Source organism: Argiope bruennichi, chromosome 10 (genome assembly GCF_947563725.1).
Source record: "Argiope bruennichi chromosome 10, qqArgBrue1.1, whole genome shotgun sequence".
NCBI lineage: Eukaryota > Metazoa > Arthropoda > Arachnida > Araneae > Araneidae > Argiope > Argiope bruennichi.
This window is the reverse complement of record NC_079160.1, coordinates 89,167,775-89,182,149: the sequence shown is the minus strand read 5'-3', so window position 1 is coordinate 89,182,149 and position 14,375 is coordinate 89,167,775. Positions and strand designations below refer to the sequence as shown.

Below are 14,375 nucleotides of genomic sequence, written 5' to 3'. Positions count from 1 at the left end.
AAAGCTATTAAGTGTACAAAAAGATCAACAAACACCATAAGGCATAGACGATCTTCAAATCCTCATGAGGTAATTTTGTGGAAGAGAATCACATATATCTCATTAATTGGCAGTCTACTACAAAAATGAAACCATCTTCCATAGCTACTTTAAATAAACAAGAGCTAGAACTGATCATTGAAGCTGGTGACGGGCGAAATAAAAGAGCTAAGAATTCCTTCATTCAAGGAATAGAAATAAACATAAAATAGATTAAGGAAGCTTTTAAACCCATTTGGAATTTCAAACAGCAAAATGGGTTTTAAAATCAAGACATCTGCAGCTACAACAGTTTATCAATTAACATGAAAAGGTATTTGGCTTTATATACAGATAAGTATATACTATTTTTGAATTTTGAATAATATCTTTATAAATTAGAAAAATAAGATGGCTTTAGTAAACACATTCCAATTTTGAAATATTTTTTTTTATTTGTAAGGTTATAAGGAATGTGTTACTAAAGAAGTAGACTAGAAGCAGATGAAATCTTCAATAAATAGACCTTTATTTTGTTGGGTCTAGTGAACACATTTCAATTTTTAAAATATTTGTATTTGTATGATTACAAAAAAATTGTTAGGGAAAAGACTTGAAGAAAATGAAACTACAAATAGTGGACATTTCTTTTGTGAAAAATCCATAATGTTACTGCCAATTCAGTATATCTAAATTTTACATAACACACACACACACACACACACACACTACTGTAAAAACACTTTTAAACTTTGTATTTTTGCTCTTGAAAATGTTTTGTTAAATTGTTAATGTTTTTTTTTTTTTAAATTGAAAATCTACGCTTTTGAGACAAAAACAACAAAAACATTCTATGATACCTATTTGTGATACACCTTATGGTACATTGAAAGTATGTCAGTGATTAAATGCCAAAGATGTCATGTTTGTTGTAACCAGCGATTAATCATCTAAATAACCTCAAAAATGTCATGTTAGTCTGCAAAATTTGACTACGTTCACTAAGCCTAAATACACAAAGGGCATAGGTTGAAGTCAAAAGTTTACCGATGGCATGCAGTTAATATACAAGTACCGCTGCGAGTTTTAAAGTCACATGATAATCAAGAAAATTCCAACCAGTAGTGCATCCAACGACGAACTCATCTATAGAAAACGTAAAAGGTAGTTGCAATTTTCATTTCTTCGTCCGTGACCGAAGATCAACTTCGTACTTCCTCCTAGACAGTGGTACTGATATTAGCATAATCCTAACTACGCCTCAGAATAAAAAGAATATAAATTGCACACAGGTACTGGTTCAGAAAAACCAACTGATGATAAAAAACGATAATTCTTGATGAGGCCTTGACTTTCAGTTTCTGTTCATACTTACTGGCGTCACAAAAGATATTTTAGAAGCTAATATTTTTCACAAATCTCACATGTTTATTGGTGAAAATTAGAAAAATATTAATTGATGGAGTAACAAATATCCCTGTAAAATAATATAACCACTATTTTAAAAGATAACACTATCAAAATATTGAACAAATCCTTAAAAAAATTCCTGTTTAAGCCCAAAATGTCTCAAAATTTCTAAAATTTATCTTTTTCCTATGTCAGTTCATGTAAACAAATAATTATGCATAAATACTTGGAAAATTACTAATCGTTGCTTGTTTATTTGTGATTGCAATAATTCTTACTAATCATTACTTATTTCTCTTGCTTTATAATATAACATAGCATAACATGGTAATAAGTGAGAGAATAATATATTAGTTTCATTATAGCGCATATAATATTTTACAAATGTTTATTAACATGGTAATAAGTGAGAGAATAATATATAAGTTTCATTATAGCACATATAATATTTTACAAATGTTTATTAACATGGTAATAAGTGAGAGAATAATATATTATTTTCATTATAGCGCATATAATATTTTACAAATGTTTATTAACATGGAATAAGTGAGAGAATAATATATTAGTTTCATTATAGCACATATAATATTTTACAAATGTTTATTAACATGGTAATAAGTGAGAGAATAATATATTAGTTTCATTATAGCGGATATAATATTTTACAAATGTTTATTAATATTATATTTAATTTTAATTTTTCCGTGTTCATTTCGTTGGAAGTACTTGCTATAAATTAGGTGGAATTTCGTTTTTCTTACACCAGTTTCGATGACTTTTTCCTTTGTGCAGCAAGTTGTGAAATAAATGTGAAATGAAATTTAAAGTATGTATTCTTTTGTTTGACATGCCAAAAAAAGTTATCGATTAATGTATTATCAATTTAAAATTATCTTTTAAAAATTGTTTTCATTCCAAGTTACCCCGAATTATCATCTAGTACATAGAATATTTAAAATGCATATGATATTTGCATTGATTGCTAACAGCAAATATGGCAAAGTAATATATATAAACATGAGACATTTTTGTATAGTGTAAAAATTAAGAGAAGAAAATTGAGCATATGCATTCGGAGTTTAGAAGTTTTAGGATTAATTTACTTCTTTCTATTAATAATATTAAACAAAATTAGTTGCCAGTTTATCATTTGTATAAGGACACTTGCCAAATTTCTTTCACTTATTCAGCTGTTGGATACATATTGTTATAAAGGAGAGGTAAATGGCATCATGGGCTCAAAAACGATCTAAAATATTAGAATGTTCAGAAGTATGGTGAAAGCTTATAAGCCAGTTAACAGCTACGCTACACGAGCAATTGCTTTTGTTTCGTGGTCATGTTACTGGGCTGCGAACCACAAGGTCCTAGGTTCTATCCTCGCACATCCCAATCCGCTACAGAAGCTTGGATTTACAAAACAATAAAATTAAAGTTTTTCTTCAAGGTCCTCTATTGGTGTATGATCTCTCCTAACATGGAAAATTTTGCAGTATTTTCATGCAAAACTAATTAGAGTATTTCAGTGCAAATAACCTCTTATTATCTTTTATGTTTAAAAAACATTTTTTAAACATAAAAATACTTTTCAAATAAATTTTCAAGTTTTACCGACAAATATTCAATTTAAATTCAATTATTTTAAATTTTTTTTTCAAAACTATTGTGAATTTTCAATTAAGTATATTTTGGCTTCAAATTGCATTCCATACATTACAGAAATGCATAATGCAGGTTTTATGTGCATGTTGAAACCTTTCCCCCTCCATTATCGTAAACTTTTGACGATGAAATGTTAAGCATATTAAATGAATACTATTACTACTACTAATAATAATAATAAATAATAAACTAAAATAAATAAACTTTAATTTTTGATAGTAAAATTCAAAATAATTAAGTACATATGTTAATATTCTGAGAAATGCCAATCATTTAGCGAACTTAAGTCTTGGCACTATAGTGTCACTGGCACAACAGTTAGAATTAACAGGCGATTAATTGCTTGTTTTTTGTGTGTAGAAAAATTCATAGAAAATATAATAACATGTACTTTCTCTATAACTCTACTGATAATACTCTACTAATATTTCTAGTTTTTGGTCATGGTTATATTAATCAGTTACAACTATATATTAGTATTCTGTGGAATTTGAAAATTCAATAAACCCTGACTTAGAATAACATTCAATTTGAATTATTTGCCTTATTTACAAACTAGTAAACTGCAAACCAAACTACCTTATTTACAAACTTTAATGACAAACTGGTTATATGGTTTTTGAGAACCTTGAGGGAAACAAGGAAAATTCATCTTCTAAAAATTTAAAATCTGCTAATTTCGCTTTATATTCTATTTTAAAACATAAGCTTATTCACTTGAGCTTTTGAGAAATTCGTGCATGAAAGTTTGCTAATACTCGTGGCCCTGAGTGCAGAAGATTTCTACACATAGTAACACTATTCCTACCTTACCATGCTGATCCAAGAGTTTTATGTTAATCGACACATGTATGAAACATGTTGATCATAGAAATAGTTCAAAAATATAAAATTCAAGCGATTTTAATATGAAACTCACGTGGTCAAATCAATGTGATCCATTAGATTTGATAAAATCCTTTGGAAAATATTTGGTAACCTACTTATTTATGCTAATAAGGAAGGTATAATGCATAATTTAAAATTCAAGCACAAAGATAAAATTCAATCTTATCAAATTTTCCAGAAATAAATTAGTTATTATTATATACCTGATTTGCATAGTGTTAAAATTAAAAAAAACATGGTTATAATAATAATTAAAAATATTCCTTTTTGCAATTTTGAAGGCATCCTTTACATTTAAGTTCATTTCTGGCAACATAAATTGTTGTTGTTAGAAACAGTCAAAATTAGGGATTGAAAATCCCTTAGCCTATAACTTCTAAAATATTGCAGTTATCGAAAACTTTAAATAAAAAGTTGTTTGTCTTAATGAGGCGCTAATTTGACTAATTGGATTTATTTTTCTATCTTCAATATTAAGAATGTTATAGAGAAATGAAAATTTCAGCCCCTCCCCACCTATCGTATATCTTCCGAATTTCCACTCCTATTTTTACCAAGGTTGATGATATCCTAATTTTACCTGTCCGATGACCACCTTTCGTATTATTATTCGTTTGGAGAAATTTTCACGCCAAATAAATAAAAGAAATAGTGGTTTGCATTTAAACCAAATGAATAATAATACTTATCATTTATTTGATTTTTTAAAAAGATTTTATCACTAAGCTGGAAAAAGCTGGTCACTTTTATTTTTGTTTTCTTTATTGAAATTGAGTTTTTTAAAGATTTCTATAAAAAAAATGCAGATGTTTCATTGATATCATGGACATAGGAATCATGAACTTTCATATAAAACGAAAACTGGCGAAATCGATCAGCGATCTTGATTAATCCTTATTCATTTATTTTTTTGAATTATACATGTTACCGTTAAAATGTAGAAATCAATTAATCTGCGCATTAACTCGGGTAATCCGTTAAAGTGCGAAAAATAGTTTCATCTCTAAAATTACCTAGGTAATCTGCTCATTACCTACTAGGCACTCGTTGAAGTAAAAATAAGATTTTTGCTGGAACAACAGCAACGTTTCTGTAAGCTTAAATTTAATGTTTATTTATTTTTTGATATATAAAAAATCACTTTAATACAATCAAGCCGATAACAAATTAATTCATAGAATCAATCATCAGTCATTTGAAAAAATGTAATACAATTAGTCAAACGGTTTAACATATTATTACAATTAAGGAAATTAAATTGCGAAATGTATGATAAAATTATGCTTAATTATTTATGCAATTTAAAGATTGGTAACACTTTGAATTGAATAGCAATTGGTTTTTCATACAACCATACCTATTTATGGTACATTTAGATTTGCAGTCACATTTTTTGAAACCCTGCTTTGTAACAAGAGATTGTTTTATTGCTGTTCGAGATAAATATACTTCTACAGTAGGGACATCTTCTTTAGTTAAAAATCTCTCTTTGGAAACACTGAATCAGATCAGAACAATTATTTTAAAATACCTGTTTTAGTATCAAGTTTATAAAACTGAACCTCTATTTTACTAAGAACCACAGCTGAAATCGGGCCGACATCAGAGTTTGCTCTGTCTACATCGGATACCTTAATTCTCACGTTGACATTTTCATCGAGCAACAAACTTTTGAACTTTAACGATACGGTAGCTGTTAATGGGCACATTATCTATTTAAAATTCGAAAAACTCTTAATTCTGCACTTTAACAGAGCAACTCACTTAATCTGTAGATTAGCTAGATAATCTACACATTAACGACTTTCGAACTTTAACGGTAACATATATATTTGCCTTATATAAATTCAATAAAAGAGAGAATAAATTATTAATTATTTAGGATTTTCCTACAAATGAAAAAGTCAGAGAAACCAAGTTTAAATTGACTCGCCTCACTCACTTGTTGGAGCTGGTCTGTCTTCTCCTCTTCTTTCATCATTTCTCTTTTACTTTCTGCCATTGTTTCTACTCCCCCATCAATGCGAGTCTTCCTTTAATGCTGTATATTGTAAAATTCCACTGAGTAATGTCGCATTTTATTTTTATGACGAAGTTGAAACGAATAGCTTCCAGGGCAGATGACCTAACTTTTTGGATTATTTCTAATGTAATAAATATACGTTAAAAAAGCAATAAAGATACGTTTCAGATTATGTGGAAAAAGTGAACTTTGATTATCTTAGTAAAAAAAAAACTGAGAGAAAAGGGTAGGAAGACACTTAAACCTAAACTCGAAGATATTCAATCAATCCATAAAAGGCTTCATTTCTATCGCTTCAAATAAAATAAGATCACACAAATAATTTCTTAAAGCATTTTCAAAAAATTACCAGGGATTATTTCAAATATCTTTGTGACCTCAAATCATTTCTTTTTGGGAGTGGGGATATTTGAAGGACTTGACACCAGGGAAGTAATGAAGAATGAAAATTCTCAGATAAAAAAAAATAAAACCAATAGAGAAAAGTCTGAGAAATTTTTCAAATTAGTAGCAACAAACTTTCTTGAAAGAAAAGAGGAACCATATTTCAAATCTATTGCAGTAGTTATATCACTAGATTCCTTGGCATTAGGGTATAATGTAAAATTAGAAGTTCATTTTCGCATCAATGCTATTATTTTAAAAGGGGAAATAAGCTTGGAGCAAGGTGAAAGATTGTACAAAGACATTTGGGAAGGCTATACCAGTGAAGGTAGAATAGCAACATAATTTCTGAATATTGTTGGATGTTAATAATAGACGATTCCGGCAAGTTCACTAGAAGAAACGGAGAAAAAAAAATTAAGAGAAAATATTATTGAAAGGAATTGAAATATTTTTCATAAACTCATTTATGACATAAATCAGTACAGAGTTAGGACACAGATATAAAGTATGCATTTATAAGGTAATTAAAAATAAAATTCAAATAATTTAATTTATTTTCCACAAAATATGAAATCGATTTGTGAAAAATCTTAGTGTAAAAGATATGAAAGGATTTCAACTTTGAAAACTGCATTTAAAATTATACAAAAATCAAGCACTAAAATTAAATTAATTTTCAAAAGGGATTTTGTTTTTCGGATCTGTGAAATGAAGGGCTTTTACAGATAATATTACAAATTTTACATAATACGATTTCTAAATTATCACAAACCATTAAAAATGAAATTCGCTTAAATGGAAATTTTTAAAACCGTAATTCTCTTAAACAGGGACTTTTTGAAATGTGGGCTCTATAGTGGGGTTCGTTAGTGCATTTTGAAATTCGAAATTGGAATCATGGAAACAAAGTAGTATTGTTGAAAAAAAATACTAAAGGCATTTTTATTTAGAACATTTAATTTAAAATTGGGAAATATTATTTTGTTTCTTGTTAGATAACGCAACTAATTCTTCTGTTTAATTTTACTATTTATAATTATGTTTATAATTTATGTTTTCATATATAATAATGAAAAAATTGTTAGTAAATGTTATTGAAGGGTATTTTTCAGTGGGAAAAGAATCTAATTTAAGTTAGTCAAATATTTATAAATTAAGAATTAGGTAATATTGAAGCACTTTCTTAATAAATCCACTCAAATATACATATGAAATTAACGAAATATGCATAGTCAAAACAAATAAGCCTATAGTTTTTAATTTCACATTTAATCTTACATTGCACGATTTTTTCCGGATGTTGATGAAAATCGTGTAAATAAGAATAAGAAACTTACAGAATTTTTTTATATCAAATTGATATTATTTATAAAAATTCTCTTTTAATAGTTTTCTGGAGAAGTAAAACAAATTTTTCAATCAAAAATCTATAAAATGAAACATATTAATTATAAAAGCAGAAGTTGACAAAACCACAATTTTAATCATTTTTATATCTTACTATTAATGAATGCTCAAATGCTTATTAATAAATTCTGAAGAATATTTTATAATATTCATGCGAGCAAAGTTTCTTAATTGTATTTTTCTAAGTTCCTCTTCCTTTTATGTAGTAAGACCTTGTTTTTATGTATTTCGTATAATATCCAGAATGTTGATAAAAAATTATTTTATACATTTTTGTTTATTAATGATAATACTTTTTTCTTAGTTTCCTCATTTTTCTTCTTTTTTGTCTTTTTAAATCCTTTAAAAAAATTTTTATAAATAAAATGATTTCTAAAAAATTATTAAAAATCATGAATATCATGTAATCACGTTTTCTGAAATTTTCTATCTGTTGGAGTCTCTCACATGGAATTATAATTTAAACAAATGGGTATAAAAGTTTATACTCAAGTTTTCACAATGTTGAAAATTTGTATTTAGCAATGCACAATAATGTAAATTCAGAGCTTCAATGCATTAGAAAATGGATAATAAATCAATTCACAAAATTATATTTTCATAAATATTACAAATTTATTAACAAAAAAATTCTAAAATTAAAATAAACTAAACTTAATTAAAATAAATTTAACTAAATATTTATTAATAATGATTGATAAAAATTGTTCATTATTCATGTTTCTTTTTACGTAAAAAAATTAGTTTTAATCTCAAAAAAGGAATACAGACCTATTAATCAGTTATCAAATCACAAAAGAAGCTAACCGAAAAGAAAAATAATACTGACAGTGAAAAAAATATTTGCCTATGCATGGCTAACTAGCAAACTATATAAATTTCACAGAACAATATTTTTCATACAATATTGAAACCAACCGAATGATCATAAAATGAAACATCAAATAATGCATACGCGATTCTTTAATCCGAAAGTCATTCAGCAGAATCCACATGACCAGGTATTATGATTATTAGAAAATTAATATGCAGGTGTACGCAATGTTCTATCAAATTCTTTTGTTGAATAATTTATTCACTTGAAGGTTCTGCTAGCATGATTAAATGAGAAACAGGTGTCAAAATAATCTTAATCCCTCGGTGATATAGAGCCCTTCGCCTTTAAAAGGGAGCTGTCGCTGGTTTTAGAATAGTTTTCCAAGATGCTTCTACCAAAATTCGTGCCCACTTTACTGCTGCTCACTGCGGTGAGTTATGCCGCAGCACAAGGTAATAAGAATTTTCGTATATAATTTGAAATAAATTCTGAAAGGTTATGGTTTCCAAAGGGATATATGAAATAATGAATATATTTCATTTTTATGAACTGATATTCTACCTGTGCAACTTATTTATATCGAAATGATTGTCATATTTGCACAAATTATTTATATAAAATAATTACTCTTGTTGTATGAGTTGTTTATATGAAATGAATTATCTTATACTGTCAAATTACTTGCCTAGTAATGATTATTCAGTCAGCACAAATTATTTAATCAAACTGATATAAATTGTCCAATATACAACAATTATTTATGTCGAAATTATTGTCTTATATGCTCAGTATGGCTAAGAATGGCTCTTGTGCCAATAAACTTAAAAACAATTGTCTTACGTGCATTAATTTTTTGTACGGAAATTATTGGTATCATATCATTTTAAAAAATAATATTTTAGACCCATTGCATGATTTGTTTTATAGGCATTATTATTTAAATTTCGCACATATGTATAATTATATTTATAATTTTAAATTGAATAATATAAATCTATAGATACTTATAAGTATAATAAGTATTTGCTTAATATTATATATTGGATCTTTAATATAATACAAGTAATAGCATTATTAATTTTATCAACATTATGGCTTTATGGCCATGCTAGTGATTTTTGGCACAATTTATAACTCCTAAGTGCTATCTTAAGGTATTGTTTCTTTACTTTTTCATATGAGGCAATGTATAATTTTCATTGCCTCATAATCATTGCACAATGCATTGCACGATCTAATACAAAATTAAAAGGCAATGTTTCATATTTCTGTTCTATTTCTTGGATAAAATAACTGCAACTTAAATATATTGTACAACGATGACGGCTTATATAATGTTGAAGAATTTTTAAGATATTAAACTCGGAGATATTAAAATGTTAAAAAAACAATTGGATATTCTCCCATTTTTTTTTATATCTCAACTGCTTTTGTGGTTACCATAGCAGGGTGTCTTATTAACATTTTTCGATTACTTGCCTTGTTCTTGATGGATAGAAGCTATAATGCTAAGTTGATGTCTTTGAAATTTAAGAATTCCATCTTTGAATGAAAAAGAGCAGAACAATTGTCATGAAAAATCTTGAAACTGGTTTAGTTAAGATTTCTAAAAAAATAATTGCATCAGAAATTTAAACGCCATTTTTTCTTAGAATTATCAATTTTTATTTTTATTGGAGCAACTTTACTGGACTTTACCGAAATCAAACGGTTTAAATTAAAAAAATAACAGTTTTAATCTGTCATAATCATATTATCTTTTAAAATCACACTCAAAAAGTCCATTTTACATTATTCAAGGTGTAGTATAAAATGAAACATGGAAGGAAGATAAATTTTCAAGTCACTTTATTTTTTTTCCTTAACATTCAACTTGCAAGGGGAAAAAATCAGAAGAAATAATGATGTCAAAACACTACATGCTGATGTCCCTAATAATGAGATGTAAGAATTAATTGATGAGTAATTTTCGTTGAGCTGCGCTAGAAATATTAAAATGAAAAACATGTTTCATTTCAAAACAAAAGTATATCAAAAAGACTTCGATGCTTATGCAATGTTGCTTAAGTTACTTTAGCGAAAATAGAGTATTGATCTACTTACTCAATACTTTCAATGGACAGTGCAATTCATTATTTTTTTCCAGTAACACGAAAAAAGAGAAACTATCTATATTGATCTTTCAAATCGTTTCTAATTTTTTGCAAATTATTCTCTGTGATTTCTTATTACCTATTAAATTAATTTCTTCTTTGGTCACTAAATATTCAACATTTCATAATTGTATTTTATTTCCACACGGGTTTTCTTCTCCAATTTCAATATATCTACAGAAATATTTTATTTTGAATTATATTTTATAACAATATTTTTTCATTGTTTTATTTCTTAAAGCATAAGCACTCGCATTCTAATAATATTAAATGACAATAACAATTTGATGTTTAAACAAATATTAATTTAAAACAGTTTGTTGCCATTACTTTTTGTCGACTAATTAAATATATTTTCTTTTTAGGTGATCCTGTTAGTGGTGAGTATTAAACTCTAATACAGGCATATGGAAAATTTGTAACTAATGTTGCAAAAGAGGAAGAGTTGGATAAATACTGTTAATTTTTTGTCAGTATTTTTATTTTACCATTAAAAGTATCAAGAAATTATAGCTCTTATTTGATCTATGACGCACTAGTTATCTTTTAGAATACAGCACACTTTAGAACATGCAATTAATTTGTTCCCAGAACTTTGTTTTATAAATCGTAAATGTTTTTATTAGAGGAATTAATTTATCTTCATAATTTATAATCAATGAGGAATAAATTTTTATACTTTGTAATCGATTCACGGTGGTTTGATGGTACAGTTTTATCATCAAAATTTCTCGTTCGAGACTTTCTCCCTTAAATATTTATCAAGTATGAGGGAATGAAACATTTCAAAGTTTGCTTTCTGAAATAAGCCTTCTCTGGTGAATGTCAAAAGTTCGTAGAGATGTTTAAGTATTGTCCATTTTATGATTCCACAATACGCAGGAAGGGTTTATTCAAAATGTATAACGACCAAAGTAGGTCCACTTTATATTTTCGCAATATGCAGAAAAATTTATTCAAGGTTTCATTCTCCTAGAGGTTTATTCACCAAATGTCTCCTATGAAATTTTGAAGTCCGATTTAAATTTAACGGAACGAAATTATAATAATTGGGATTTTCTACGTGACAGATTAAACTGCATAAGAATTTTTATTATTATTAAAGCAGTAGCGAAGTAAAAATTCCATTGCTAATAGGTATTCAAATTAATATTTTCAGACTTTAAATACCAATTAATCGATTAATTTCAGTTAAATTTTTATTTCATATGCCTGGCTCCATCTGGTGGTGAATTTTTGGAAAAAAAAAGGATTGTCAAATTTTATTATTTTTCAATAGCTTAATAAAAACAATATTAAACTCTAAAGTAGAAAATAATGAAAAGCAAACACATTTTTAAAAATACGGCTTCATTAGTGAATAAGAAACAATAATTTTTTTTCTAGAAGTAAAAGTATGAAGTTTTGATAACATAATATAAAGAAATTAAGGAAGGAAAGGAATATCTTAAGAAAGTAATCCTGAAAATTTAAAAATTTGTTCTACAAGAACCTCAATTTATTCCAAAATAATTATGAGTATATATATAGTGTAATTGAATCAATTAGATATTATATTAATTTAAAAATACTTTCATAATACTTCCATTATGTTTATCTGCGAATTGATTATATATTTTTAGCCTCTCATAGTAACATTTCAACAATAAACAGAAATAATTCAATTTTTAATTCATTATTAATTACATGTTTTTTTCATTTCAGAATTATTGGGTAAGTAAATAATGTACTACCTGAGATGTATTTGAACATCAATTTACATCAATGCCGAGTCATTTAGCATTATTATGGGGATAAAGTCATCATGAACATACATTGATACCGCAAACATTTCTGAAAATCTAATACATAGTTTAATTAATTGTTCCGAAAATTGCATTTTGTTTGGTCATAGATAATCACATAGCTCATAGATTTTTTCTATGCATCACTAAAAAGTTATAGCACCAACTTTTCTGTAACATACCTTGTTTCATTCGTATTTAATTTAAAATTTTGCTGAAATAAAATTTCTGCGTTTTGAAGATATTTCAAGGAAAACTAGGATCTCGTATAGTATATATTCTTAACCGTAAAATCGTTTAAATTAAAAAAATACAACATTATCCATGCTTGTAAAAATGATATAAAGGAAATCCTTTTTACATTGTCTTTAAACAAATATAAATTTATAAATTTTCCTCCATCCAAATTTATAAACTTCATTCATTTATATGAATATTTGTAGTTGTTCTTTTAATTCTTCTCGCCATATTTTTGTCTTCCACTCATTATCGCATATATTTCCCCCTTAATTTTTAAATACCAAATTATATTTAAAGTTGTTAAGAGTGCGCAGGTCATTTCAAACAGCTAAATTTTTTTATATGAACTTTCTAAGAAAAATATCTATAACAATGTTTTTTATTTTGTATTATAAAACAAGTAAATTTTAGTAATTCAGGGTTTGATCATAAATATTTAAACTGTTCTCAAATGCAATATAATTTCATAAAAGGTTCAAAGCAAAAATATTTTTTAATTGAATCATTTAATCAGTTGCTATGATACCATTTATGCTTTTATAAATAATGTAAGGAATAATCATTTTTACTTTAACCAAATATAAATTTCTATGATTCAAATTTATATACTTAATTCATTTACAAATTTTCCAAATTTTAAATGTTAAAATATATTTGAAGGTTATATACTTTGGTTAATTAATTTTTCCATGTTCATTTTATTTTAAGGTGGTCTAACGGGTCGTAAGTTATCTTTATATTTCAGATATTTTTGCTTATATATTATGTGTCACTTTAGGTATTTAAAACAAAGAAATTATGTCATTTATAGATAGTAAGGAATTTGTAAAGATGCTTCTTATCAGAAGCAGTCTTAAAATTTCTGTAAAGAAATAGTTTTAAAGTTTATTGATTTTTTTTATTAATATGATCATTAGGCATTGTTTTATGATTTTTAAACTAATGGAACATAGTTAAATAATTGGGAAGCAACCATCTTTCTGACGATTTCAGACTTACTATTCTAAAGCAGTTTTTATGTGCAATTTGCTATGCAAATTGAATTAACTTTACATTACATTGTTGCTGAGCAGATAAGATGAAATGCAATTCTATATATTATTATCGATGTACATAACGTTTTACTTTAACTGCAATATATCCTCTGGCAATGAATAAAATATTAGTGATGAATATTTTATTCATTGCCTTAAGATAAAATTTTGATCTTATATAATAAAAATTATATAAGATCAAAGGTTTTTAGCTTCTTCTAACATAGAATACTCACTTTGGGATTTTAAAAAGACTAAACACAAAACTTTGAGTTTAATTCAAAATGTAAGTTAAAAGAAAGATTAAAGCTTTTAAGACATTTTGGCCTCATGAATGTGTAAATTCCCACTTATTTTCTCCCTAGGCTAAACTATATAAATCAAGAAGTTAATCTATTATAGTGAAAAGTTTAGCCTAACTCAGGTAAAACGTAACAGAATAATTAAAATATATTAAAACCATCACTTCTCATCACTTCAGTCATTAAAACAGAAAGATAAAGCCATGAAAAATAAAACACAATATTTTCATTTAAATTATTCACGTAG

General features: G+C 26.6%; 1 protein-coding gene across 1 annotated transcript in view; it reads left to right on the top strand.

Annotated features, from left to right (window-relative positions):
- LOC129987646 (uncharacterized) overlaps positions 1–14,375 on the top strand; it is a 90,117-nt gene that overhangs the window by 2,695 nt on the left and 73,047 nt on the right. The gene's annotated exons all lie outside the window — the stretch shown is intronic.